Here is a 12,747-nt window from a genome sequence, read left to right on the forward strand (position 1 = left end):
CTTAAACAAAGAAAAAGACAAACAGGTTATATGTGTGTGTGTGTGTGTGTATCAATCAACCAATCAATATTTATTAAGTACCAGGCAGTATGCTGTGCATTGAATACAAAAAGAGGCAAAAGTTAGACCTTCCATCAAAGAGCTTACTATTTAATGGAGACAACATGCAAAAAACTATATACAAAACAAATTATATGCAGGAAAAATAGGAAATGATTAACAAAGCCATTAGAATTAAGGATTCCTTCAGAATGTGGGATTTTAAGTGGGACTTAGAGGAAACAATGGAGGTCAGCAGACTTAGGGCATAGCTAGAGAAAATGACCAGAGCTGAGAAATGGAGTGTTTTGTTCATGGAATAACCAGGAAACCAGGGTCACTACATTAAAGAGTATGTGGCAGGAAATGATGCATAAGAATATTATGAAGGAAAGAGTGGGCTGTATTATAAAGAGATCTGAATGCCCAGAAGAGCACTTTGTATTTGTTCCTCCAGAGAGTAAGAAACCAGGAATGTTTTGTTTTGTTTTTTTTGAGTTGTGTCAGACATACTTCAGGAAAATTACTTTAGTGTTGATTGAAGTATTAGGTTGGATGGGGAGAGTCTTGAGGCAGAAAAACCCACCAGAAGACTGTTGAAATAATCCAAATCTTCGGTTATGAAGACATTTACTAAAGGGGCGGGATTATCAGAGGAGAGAAGGGAATAAATTCAAAAGGTGTTTGAAAAGTAAAGTACAAAGTTCTTGGCAAAGATAGGATATGGGGGAGTGAAAGGACAGAATACAGTATAGTGTTACATATAATATATATTATATAGTATGTATCATACATAGACATTCACTATATATTTACACACATATATGTTTTGGCATATATATGTACATATATGTATACACCCTATGCTTGTGTGAGATAGATTTGTATTTTAAAATAACTTTTTTTTTTTGGAAATTCTGTGAAAAAGCTATTTAGTTCCTATTTCATTTTCCCAGACAGGAAATAGTTTTAGTATGATTATGCACCTTGTCCATGGGTATATCTTTTCTGTCAGTACTAGAGATGGACCTGAAAATGGTTGAGTTTGCTAGCTCCAAGGCTATGCTTCTTTCCATTTCATTGTCCTTCCCAGAAAGTCAATGTAAAACGGTTGGTAGTATGCAAATTCCTTTCCAATATAAGAAAGGAAGGAATTAGTGTGTATGTGTGTGTGTGCTCACATATACACGCACAAACATGAGAAAAGAGCAAGTAATTTTTGAAGCAGGTATAAAGTTTGCATTCTCAGAAAAGTAGACATATAGGAGATTCTGATTAAGTTGAATTGGTATGTCATGAACTGATTGGATTTGGCAGATGAAAAACTGCCAGTTTTTGAGACCATGAACATGTATACATAGAAGAACAATGGATGCTTGATAAAAATATCAGAGAGTTGGGTGGTATAGTAGATAGAGTGACTGGGTAGGAGTCAAAAAGACTCATCTTTGTGAGTTCAAATGTGACATTAGACATTAGCTATGTGACACTGGGCAAGTCACTTCATTCTATTTTCATCAGTTTCCTCACTTGTATAATGAGCTAGAGAAAGAAATGACAAACCACTGCAATATATTTGCCAAGAAAACTTCAAAAGGGGTCATGAGATGTTAGACACAACTGAAATAAAACAACTATTATGAGCAAGGCAAGGATCCAGGACAACCCCAAGAGACAGACAACAATAAAAAAGGATATCCACTTCCACAGAAGGAACAGACAGACTCCAGATGCAAATTGAAACATACCAGTCTTTATTTCTTCCATGGATTTTTTTTCTTATTTCACAATATGAAGAACATGGAAATATGTATTATATAATAATATATGTATAATACACATCATATTACCTGCATTTTAGGGAAGAGGTGGGAGGGAGAGAGAACATGGATTTCAAAGTATCAGAGTATGGATTTTTTTTTAAATTTTATTTACATGTAATGTGGAAAAATACAATTTTATCATAATAAAAACAAAGTGCTCACACAGATTATGATCTGAGAGAAGTTTTAGAGAGTATAACAGTTGTTTCATTGGGCTATCTCAATTATCTATCTCTATGATAGTCAAACACTCCTTTTTGGGGTGTAATTTCCCACTTTTCAGAAGTTCTTTCTAAGATTTTTCTTTCTAAGTTCTTTCTAAAATAAGTGAGTTATAGTTATGGAAAATAGCATATGGTATCAAATAAAGTATCTCTGCTAGACCAGTGGTTTCTGTAAATAATTTTTCTGTTAAAGTTTGAATTGGGATAGCTATTAAGAAGACAAAGAATTTAGGAAAGGGCAATGGCAAGATAGAATGTGTAAGTAGGTTGTGGCATATTTCCAGGGGTTACCAAGAGACAGAATAAGTCATAAAAGATACACAAGCATGTATGTATTTTTCACATATTTCAGACACCAAAATATAAGAACAACAGAATATTAATTACTGTGAACACTGAATTTGTCTCTCAAGGAAATAAAAGAACCCAAGAAAAAGAACTATTTTAAAATAATCAAAGGATCCCCTTTGAAGATTTAAGAAAACATGACAATCAGGGAAGATTTAGATATGGAGGGATCACAACCTGTATTGATGGAAGAGGTACTGAATGAATACCACTGAAATCATGGCTCTATCATAGCATCAAAACAGAAATGAATCTGGTTCCAGGAGACAAAATATTTAGGTAGTATTATATCCTACTAAAAGTTTTATTTGCATTAGATGATATACACTAAGGAATCAGCCCACACCAAAAAGCATCCATCGCAAACACCTGTTAGACATTTTATATTTTTCACAGTTCTGCTTGGATGCTTCTTTTCAGAAGCACTTAGCATATTTCAGTGATAATCAGCCATGCATCCTGAGTGCTCAGTAACAGCATGTCATATCATGTTGTATCCACTTGAAACCTTGCAGCCACAACTCTTGAACAGCCTTGAAGGCTCCTCAGAGACATCTGCCTCTTGAATGCTTCATCATGCCATTGTATTCCAAGGCCTCCTCATATTTTCAGGAAGGAATAGTTAATGCCCCTCTCAGGAAATTATATAATTGTGGCTCTTCTATAACTCAAGGACAGGAGGTTAACTTCTAGTCAGTTAGAGAGGTGATGCCTTAAATTCTATAATTGATATTGTGAAGATAGTAATGAAATTGAATTCCCTTCCTGAATCTTTCTGAATCCATATATTCATTACTTCTAAAAACATTAAATATTCTAATATATTCACATTCCACAGTTCATTTAGCCATGCCTTAATTAACAAGAGACTCCTTTGTTTCCACTCTGGGTAAGATCAGAGACTTTTCTTTTCACAGTTGAAATGTACTTTAATGTTCTCAGCCAAAAGTAGGAAGAAGTTTTTGTTTTTTGTTTGTTTGGGTATTCTGAACCAAATAAAATTTCAACCAACTCTTAGCAAAATGCTTTCCAAATAATAAATGCTTAGTAAATGCTAGTTGGCTGGCTGTTGACTGACTGGATAACGAACCAAATGATCAATTGAAACAGTCTGTCAGCATTGCTTTACTAACAAAATTGTTTGAACAATATTTGTACTGGCAGTATGCAACTAATGGGCATATGACTAGAAACATAACAACCGAATTTTGCCATTCCTATATGAGTATCATGCACATACATAAAATGTGCCTAATTAATGATGAATAAAAATATGATCTGTTATCTATGCCTTTTCATGAATAATCACAACCTTACCCATATATTTAAAGGTGGAAGGGAAATTAAAGAACATCTTGCACAACTACATTATTTTATATACAAAGAGACCAAAAATTAACATTATTCTTCAAATTCTACTCTAATTTCCTATCCTGGCATTACATTAAACCAGGATTCCTAGAGGCTATTCTTCTTCAGTCATTTCAGCTTTATTAACCTCTTTGCGACCCCATTTGTGATTTTCTTGGAAAAGATACTGGAGTGGTTTGTCATTTCCTTCACTGGCTAATTTTAAAATTGAGCAAACTGAGGCAAACAGGGTTAAGAGACTTGGAAAGAGTCACATAACTAGTAAAGGTCTGAGGTGAAATTTGAATTCAGGTCTTCCTGACTCCAGACCCAGTGCTTTATCCACTATAGCACCTCACTGCCCCAGAGTAAGCACCTTACTGCCCCACCTTACTGTTTGTATAATCTCTACAATGCAGTAAATTAAAAAATATTTCATCTGAATCCCATGTATTTTTAAATATATTTTGATAACTGCCTTTCAACGTAATTGCCTTACTTTGTAATTTATTTTATTATATGTTTTAAAAAACTTCATTCAGAGAAAGGAATCACAGGCTTCACCAGATTGTCAAAGGGATTCATGATGCAAAAAAAGAAATAAGCTCTTCTTATGTAAAGGTTTGAATATAGTCATGGAAACAATTGTGTCTGCTTCCTGTGGACCATCCTAGCTAAGAAAAGAAAGGCTCATCACCATCAGATTAGCCTCTTGGTCATAAATTATTTGGCAATGGTAATCCTTGAAACAAAGAGAAAAGAAACCTGGCCCTTGGACTTATATGGTCCATATTAGTGATAGAACAAAATGGTGGAAGTCAGCACAAATGGAAAAATCATGATTTTTTTCTGTAAATTTGAAGAATGAGAAGAAGAAAAACAAGTAAAAATTTGTCTATTAAAAACGACTGATCACAAAATTCTCTTACAACTCAAATGAAGCGATGAAAAATAAAGTGAGTAGAATTAAAAGAATGTTATACACAGAAACAACAGTAATGTAGGATGTTAAATTCTGAATTATAGCTATTATCAGCAATGCAAAAATCAAAGCCAGCTTCAAGGGACTTATGAGGAAAAAGACTATTAACTGCCATAGAAGGAAATAATGGAGTCTGAAAGCAGATTGAAACAAATAATTTTTTTCACTTCATTTCCTTGTTTTTTTTCTTATTTAAGTGATATGTGATCTTCTTTCACAAAATGACTAACATTGAAAATGCATTGTATGATAGCACAAGTATAACCTTTATCATGTTACATACTATTTAATTGAGAGAAAGAAAAGGGAGGGAGAGAACATGGTCCACAAAATATAGAAAATAATTATTAAAAATTATATCTTTATGGGGGCAGCTGGGTAGCTCAGTGGATTGAGAGCTAAGCCTAGAGACGGGAGGTCCTAGATTCAAATCCAGCCTCACACACTTCCCAGCTGTGTGACCCTGGGCAAGTCACTTGACCCCCATTGCCCACCCTTACTCTTCCACCAAGGAACCAATACACAGAAGTTAAGGAACCAATACACAGAAGTTAAGGGTTAAAAAAAATTATATCTTTATGTAATCTGGGAAAATGTAATAATAAAAAAAATTACCCTAGAGCTATCTAAAACAATGCTATCCATTTCCTTCATATACCATAATATTATCCAACTCTCCAGCTCAATATCGCATTTCTATTTCCATTGAAAATACAAAGTTGTGAATTGCTTATTATCTATATAATTTAAAATGTCATACTAAACTCTTAATATTTTAATTGAACCAGTTTTTACCTGAAAAGGAAGATATTTAATAATTTGTTTATTTTATAAAGTAACTAAAATTCTCATGTTGGTTTTTTTTAACTTGACTGATGTAGATTACTCTAAGTCAAAAATAAAAAGATCTCAAAAAAGTGGAAGAAATGGTTTTTATGAAATATTACACATCTTTTGGGAAAAGATTCTGATTTTTAAAAATAGCTCCTTGAATTAAGGGGTAAGGAATGAGAGAAAATGGATTTTTTCCTTGCAGGACAGATGAACCTTCTAAACATATAAAAATTGATTCTTAGTTTTTGAAAAGGTCAAAGAAATTAAACTTCTTTAGACAAAGTGAAAACCTTTATTCCTCGTCTTCAAAAAAGAGAGCAATATAGTTCAAAACAATATTCAGGAAAGCTTATGAAACCTAGACATTAAAATGTTCATTCATGTTAGATGTTGTGTTGTATTTCAAATTGTAACACATTTCTGTGTTCCAGATTTCAAGTTACTCTAGAGATGTTCAACAACGTTTTGAAAATATAGTGTCCTAAATAAAAAGACAGATGCAATATGTGAGTGAGAAATTTTACACCTCAAGCTTTCACATAAATTTTCAGATGCATTGATCTGAAAAGAGCTAGACAGGGCCAAGGTCCAAGTAGATGAATTCTTTTAAGGTCACATGCATCATTTTTATGTTTTCATCCCAGATGACTTAAGTCTTTCTTACTCTCCCCCTTTACTTTTTTGGGAGATTTCAAGCAATTTTTCTTATATTGTAGATCAAAGGGAGAGCTAATTGCTTATACTTACATAATAGTCTTTCAAAACTAATTGCCTAGTCCTTTTCTTTCTTCTGAGAACTACGCCTGCAAATGCCTACTAAGTGTATGACTTGGACAAACCTTTATCCATTCTCAATTAAACATGTCCAGTAATCTGTACAGCCACTTCTAATGAAATTTAAACAGAGTTGGAAGGAATTTCCCCATCCCAATCGAAATTGCAGAGAAACCCTGTGATGGTAACTGAGGCAGAGGTCAAAATATTTACAAGACAGAACTTGTGTTGTCTGTGAGTCTAATTCACAAAATATCTGAAATAGCTCTGATATAGGACAAATCACAAAAGAACTTATGACCATATCCTTGTGTGAAGAGACCCAGCAACTGCATTTCAACAGATAGCAGTGAAGCAGGGGAGAGAATACATGAGATGACACTAACACCAGAATTCATGTAGAACCAACTATTGACAGTACATTGGAAAATAGAGGTTAGATGATAACATCATCAATTTCTAGATTATTGGAGAAGGAAGCGTATGGCTCTGGGGAAAGGGAAGCTCAGAATATAATATCACAGAACCATCAAGTGACAGAAATAATTTGCTCAGGAGCAGAGTGTGACATTCTTAGTAGTAAAGGTATATGCTAGCTGATGTGATCCAGCCATTCTAGGAGAACAATTAAGAATTATGCCCTAAGGCTATAAAACTATGTATATCATTTGACCCAGTTATACCACTACTAGGTAGGTATCCTAAGGAGATCAAGGAAAAACAACAACAACAAAGAACCATATGTGCAAAAATATTTATATCATCTCTTTTTGTGTGGTGGCAAAGCATTGGAAATGGAGACAATGTCTATTAATTGGGAAATGGCTAAATAAGTTGTAGTATATGATTGTGATAGAATATTATTGTGCTATTAGAAATTAGGAAGGGAATGGCTTCAGAGAAATCCAAAAAGCTGACACAAATGAATGAAATGAGAAATGGGAGAACATTGTACACCATAACAGCAATATTGTAATTGTGTTATTTATAATTTCTGGGGGTTCCATTTAGAGGTATTTTGGGACTCATTTTGAGCTTTTGAATGACAAACTTCCTATGTACATTTGGGGGACACTTTGGAAACTACATTTCCCATGATTCCTCGTAAAATGGAGGCAGACAGGAAGTGTGATGACATAATAGAATGATATAAAAACTCCTTGGGATGATTGGACACTCTCTCTTTTGTACGAAGCAGCCAGGTGGAGGGAAGAAAAATAGCGGGTGGTTTGAAATAGCTTTTATCAGGCTCATGGTCTTATATATATTTTAAACCAACAATGGCCTTAATTAAATTATAACTTTTCCTCATAATATCAGTCTTTATCATTTTAAAATATAACACAATGCTAATAGTTGTTATTATTAAAAAAGATATAGATGGATATTAAGAGAAATATTAATATTTTAATTAAGGCCATGTTGGTAAAATATAGATGACCACGCGCCTGCTAAGATCTAATTCAAAGAGCCCACCATACCTTCTCCCACCTGGCTCCTTTGTACCCAAAAGAGGAATTCCCAATCAAGTCCTTTCTATTTAAGCTACGCTTTATGTTCGCTACATCATCACATAAAACCAGAAGCCCGTTGAATCATGGTAAATGTAGTTTCCAATTCCCCTAAACGTCCACATGAAGTTTGTTATATATCTAAATATTTAAAACTCAAATGAGCCCCAAATACCTCTCAACTGAACCCAAAAAATTCCAAATAACACATATCGTAATGATAATGAAAGACCTTGTTACTTCAAACAATACACTCATCCATAACAATTACAAAAGGCATGATGAAAAAAGTAAAAATATAAAAAAATAAACATCTCAGCTGAAATATGGACACAGGAATTTGAGTTGTAACGATTCCCCTGTTTCCTCATCCATATCCACATATGTTTCTTGGCCATGAATATTCCCACTTGAGAGCTTGGAAATCTATGGGACAATAAGTCTTTAAGTATAAAGAAAGGGTGAGAGGAGGGAAGAAGAAAGAATTTCTTTTTTTGTTTGTTTTTTAATTGTCTTTTATTTATTGTCTTTTCCTTAGAAATGTATCTTATGACTTTCTATGTCAAAATGCAATCATCAAGGGGCAGCTGGGTAGCTCAGTGGAGTGAGAGTCAGGCCTAGAGACAGGAGGTCCTAGGTTCAAACCCGGCCTCAGCCACTTCCCAGCTGTGTGACCCTGGGCAAGTCACTTAACCCCCATTGCCCACCCTTACCACTCTTCCACCTATGAGACAATACACTGAAGTACAAGGGTTTAAAAAAAAAACAGAAAAAAAAAACAGAAAAAAAAACAATCATCAGTGGAAATTCTGATGCTGACTCAAAATATTCATTGAACTGTGTATAGCATTTTTTTGGAGGGAGAGGCATGTGTGAGGTGAGTCATAGTGTTATATTCCTTATGTAGAGATCTAATTATATACTTCTCTCCTTATGTGAGAATTGGGGATGATAACTCTCTCTATGTATATAAATAGAGCGAGAGATTTATATATTATATATATATGTATCTATTATACATGTCAATACATAGGGTATATCGTATATGTTGTGTTATTCACTTATAATAGACAAATGTGCACACACACACACACACACACACATATATATATATATATATATATATATACATATATATGTATATATAATGTCCATATATGGAATAGAAAAGTATTACATAGCAATGAATCTTGGGAAATTTTTCATCCCTTCAAGTACCTAAAGCTTATTGCCACAAAATTCTTTTTAACCTTTTTTAATGTCTTCATCATTATGGTACAATCATATCTCGTCCAATATTGTCATTTAAAATTGTGAAAGTGCTAGGTGACACAAAAGTAAATTGAGATATACAGTGTATGTAAGAAAGGTACAGTATGTTATTTACCATTGATGACTGGTATTTAGGAGATGGTATGGAAGACATTATTATTACTTAGCTTAGATAAAAGGACACCTAGGTCATTGTCAGTATTTTATGTCACAATGTGTTATAGAATCTTCAAATAAAAGTAATTTACTAATTCAAAGTAAAAAAAAATTTTATATTGAGAAAGAAAGAATTATAATTTCGTTTTGCAGGGGCAAAATCATTATAGAACATACAATATCTTTAATATCACTTATTTTAAACATTTATGTGTGTGCATCTTAAGACATAAGTTTTGTAATCAATATCTACTAGAAGTCTAATATAAAATGTGGATGGTACAAAGTATTATATGTAATGATAAATATGTCAAAATCCCTCATATTTTAGGGTGCTGCTTCACTGAAATGGTAAGGCTTTTTCCTATCTATAAGGAAAGGAAAGGTATAAGCAAAATTATTTTTTGATATGCCTTTCTCAGAGATGAAAATAAATCTCTATCCTCCCTATTGTCATTGTGATAATAAATTATTTAATGAAAAAATTAGCTTATACACATGAAACTGTGGTTACAAGGAAAAAATTATTTTAATGAGGAAATGAATTCATTATTGCTCCCCCACCACAGTGACTATGACAAAATAATTTAACATTCATGACTTGTATTTGCATTGTAAATTCCCAGCACCAGAGAAGTAGTAATTGATTAGAAAGAAAAATTAATCCCTACATTGTGCCCAGATATAATAAATGAATTGAAAAGGGTTATCATTATCTAATGGAATAACCCAAGTGTAAGTTTGAAACAAATCTCTCCATTTCTCTACTCTTCTCATAATAGTAGGTAAATGATTTTGTAAAGTGTAACCAAATTTTTTTTCTTAAAGAATATGACTAAGATAATATTAGGTTCACAAAAAGGGAAAATTTACTTAATTACTAATATTGAGAAATTATTTTTTAATATCAACTCTGTAAGCACAAAGATAGTCAATTCACTTTGTAGATGTGCTCATTGTTTGCTTTATTGAGTACATATCATACCTATTGAAGCCTGAATTTTCTTGGATTATTAACTTTTCAAGAGAAGGGATTATATCTGTTTAATATGTCTCACGTGACACCAAATGAAGATGCTATTTAGTCAATTAGTGTTGATCAAACACAAAAGTCATAAGCTATTTGTGGTGAGGAAAATGAACAATGGCATATCAATTTTTCTCTTTTAGCCTACTCTCTGCCAAATGACTATATAGGTCTTCTACAAACCATCGAAAAAGTAATTATGTTTGGGGAAAGAAAATAATATCAGAATAAATAAAGAAATATTAATTTTTCCAATGCATATAAATATCTGGAAATAATTTTAAACTTACTCTTTTCTATATAAAAAATAAAAGGTCTTCAAATCATTTACAATACTCTAACAGTATCAGGAAACTTTTTTATATTTACTGGCATTTGAAGGGAAATAATTGTCAACTGGCTGAACAAAATATACAGTATTCTCAGAAAATAAAGTTTTCCATTTTTATTATAATTCTTATGTCAACACTCATGATCCATACATCTATGCTTTTATATCCATGTCTATTCATATTTGAATAATTATATGGAATTTTCACTTACAGGAAAATAGCCTCAATGGTGACATTTATTACAAATAGTTCAAGTATGTGTGATTTTATCGTGATATGATTCCACCATGATAGATTGTTGCTCTACTGACCATCCTTTTGGACACGAGCCCTCTAATATTATTTAGGATGTTCTTCTGACCATAGCAATATGGCCTATAATCAACCCCACAATCAAAGTCTTCCCAAATTGGCCAAAATCACCAGACCTGAAATCTTGGGTAGAATAATAGGCATACATTCAAGACAACTGGGTTTGAAAGACTTCCATATATACCAATGAAATAAAAGATACAGTTCTAACCAAATCCTTATCTCAGATTCCTGCTAGCTATATGATCATGGCCAAGTATGTTAATATTTGTGAAACTCAGTTTTGTCTTCTATAAAATTATGATAATGAAATCATTGATCTTATGTAGTTATTGTGAGGTTGAAATACATGAATGTTTGTGAAGAACTTTGCACGTTTTAATCCATGTACATGTGATAAATTTGAACTGCTATTGTTGAATTACTGTACTTTAGGCAGAATTCTAATCATCCCTGGCTCATTAAAAAAAATTACAGCAAGCTTTTACTCTTGTTTTAAGATGTTGATTTCCTCCTATTTTCCCTTCCATATTACTCTCTATTGCCCTCATTTGATTTTTTAAAATAATGTTGCTTTTTAAAATTAATTTTAACCCGGTTTCCCTCCAAGAATTCTAACTTGTTCTCAAGCCATATTTTTTGAAGCTTTGTTTTAGGATGTATTGAAATCACACTCTTCTGATATCAAGTCTTGGCTATCTTTGTTATTGTAATAACTTCCTCTTTGCTTATTCTTTCTACTTACTCCCTGATTTTAGCCTTTATGTTAGGGCTTGATTTTGAGAACTTCTGAGGGGGAAGTCTGGCCCAAGTCGGTCTCTTGTTTCTTTTTAATCCTTTCTTATCGTTTTGAGTTTTAAATTATTCTATAATTTCACAACAGCTCAAATTGGAGATATAAAAGCTTTCAGTACTACTGAATTGCACTTATTTGAAGCAAAGCCTGAACACTCCCCTCCCAGTCTGAGCTCTGCAACTTCACTTCTTACAACATACCTGTGAGCTTTGAATTTTAGTAATTCATCTACTAAATATAACTGGAAAGCTCAGTAGGTTCATAGTCACAGAATTTCAAGTTCCCCTTTGGTCTGAGATCCCTGCCTTGGTTATTCCTCTAAGAGCTTCAGGCTATGCTGGGGGAGGAAAGTGAGATCCTGCTTTCTGCCTGTGGTCAGTCATACAACTGTGACTTGCTTCTGAAAGTGCTTCTTCCTGAATACTTAGCCTAGGCTAGTGTCCACGCCTTACCCTGGGACACCATCTAGAGTTATAGGTCCTTTCCACAGTCTATACTGAATTTGTGACATTGAGCTGAGCAATGAGTGACACAACTACAACTTCACATCAGCTTCTGCTGCCTATACAAAAGGTTGGACCCTTTTGTATATGTTTGGGACTTTATCTTGCCCTATTAAAATATCTTAGAATGCTCTCAGTTTCTGGTCTGTAATCCCCTGTGCTGTGTGCTTCTAGCATCACCTTGTCACCAGTGTCTGTCCTTCGTTCTGTTCCTCCCTATGGTGACTTACGCTGGAAAAACCAATCACTTTGTTTTTTTTGCATTTCTCAATCAGGTTTTGGTCTGGTAATAACTTTTTTTTTTAATAACTATTCAGAGATTGTGGGAAGAAGTTCAACTATGCTGTTATCTGGTATTTCCTGAAACTCTGTCATCTTCAATAGCCAGAGATGTTAAACAACTCGTTCAGTTTCACACAATTCATATCCAAGTCAGGTTTCTATCCCAAGTTCTCTTACTTATT

This window comes from Gracilinanus agilis, chromosome 6 (genome assembly GCF_016433145.1).
Source record: "Gracilinanus agilis isolate LMUSP501 chromosome 6, AgileGrace, whole genome shotgun sequence".
NCBI lineage: Eukaryota > Metazoa > Chordata > Mammalia > Didelphimorphia > Didelphidae > Gracilinanus > Gracilinanus agilis.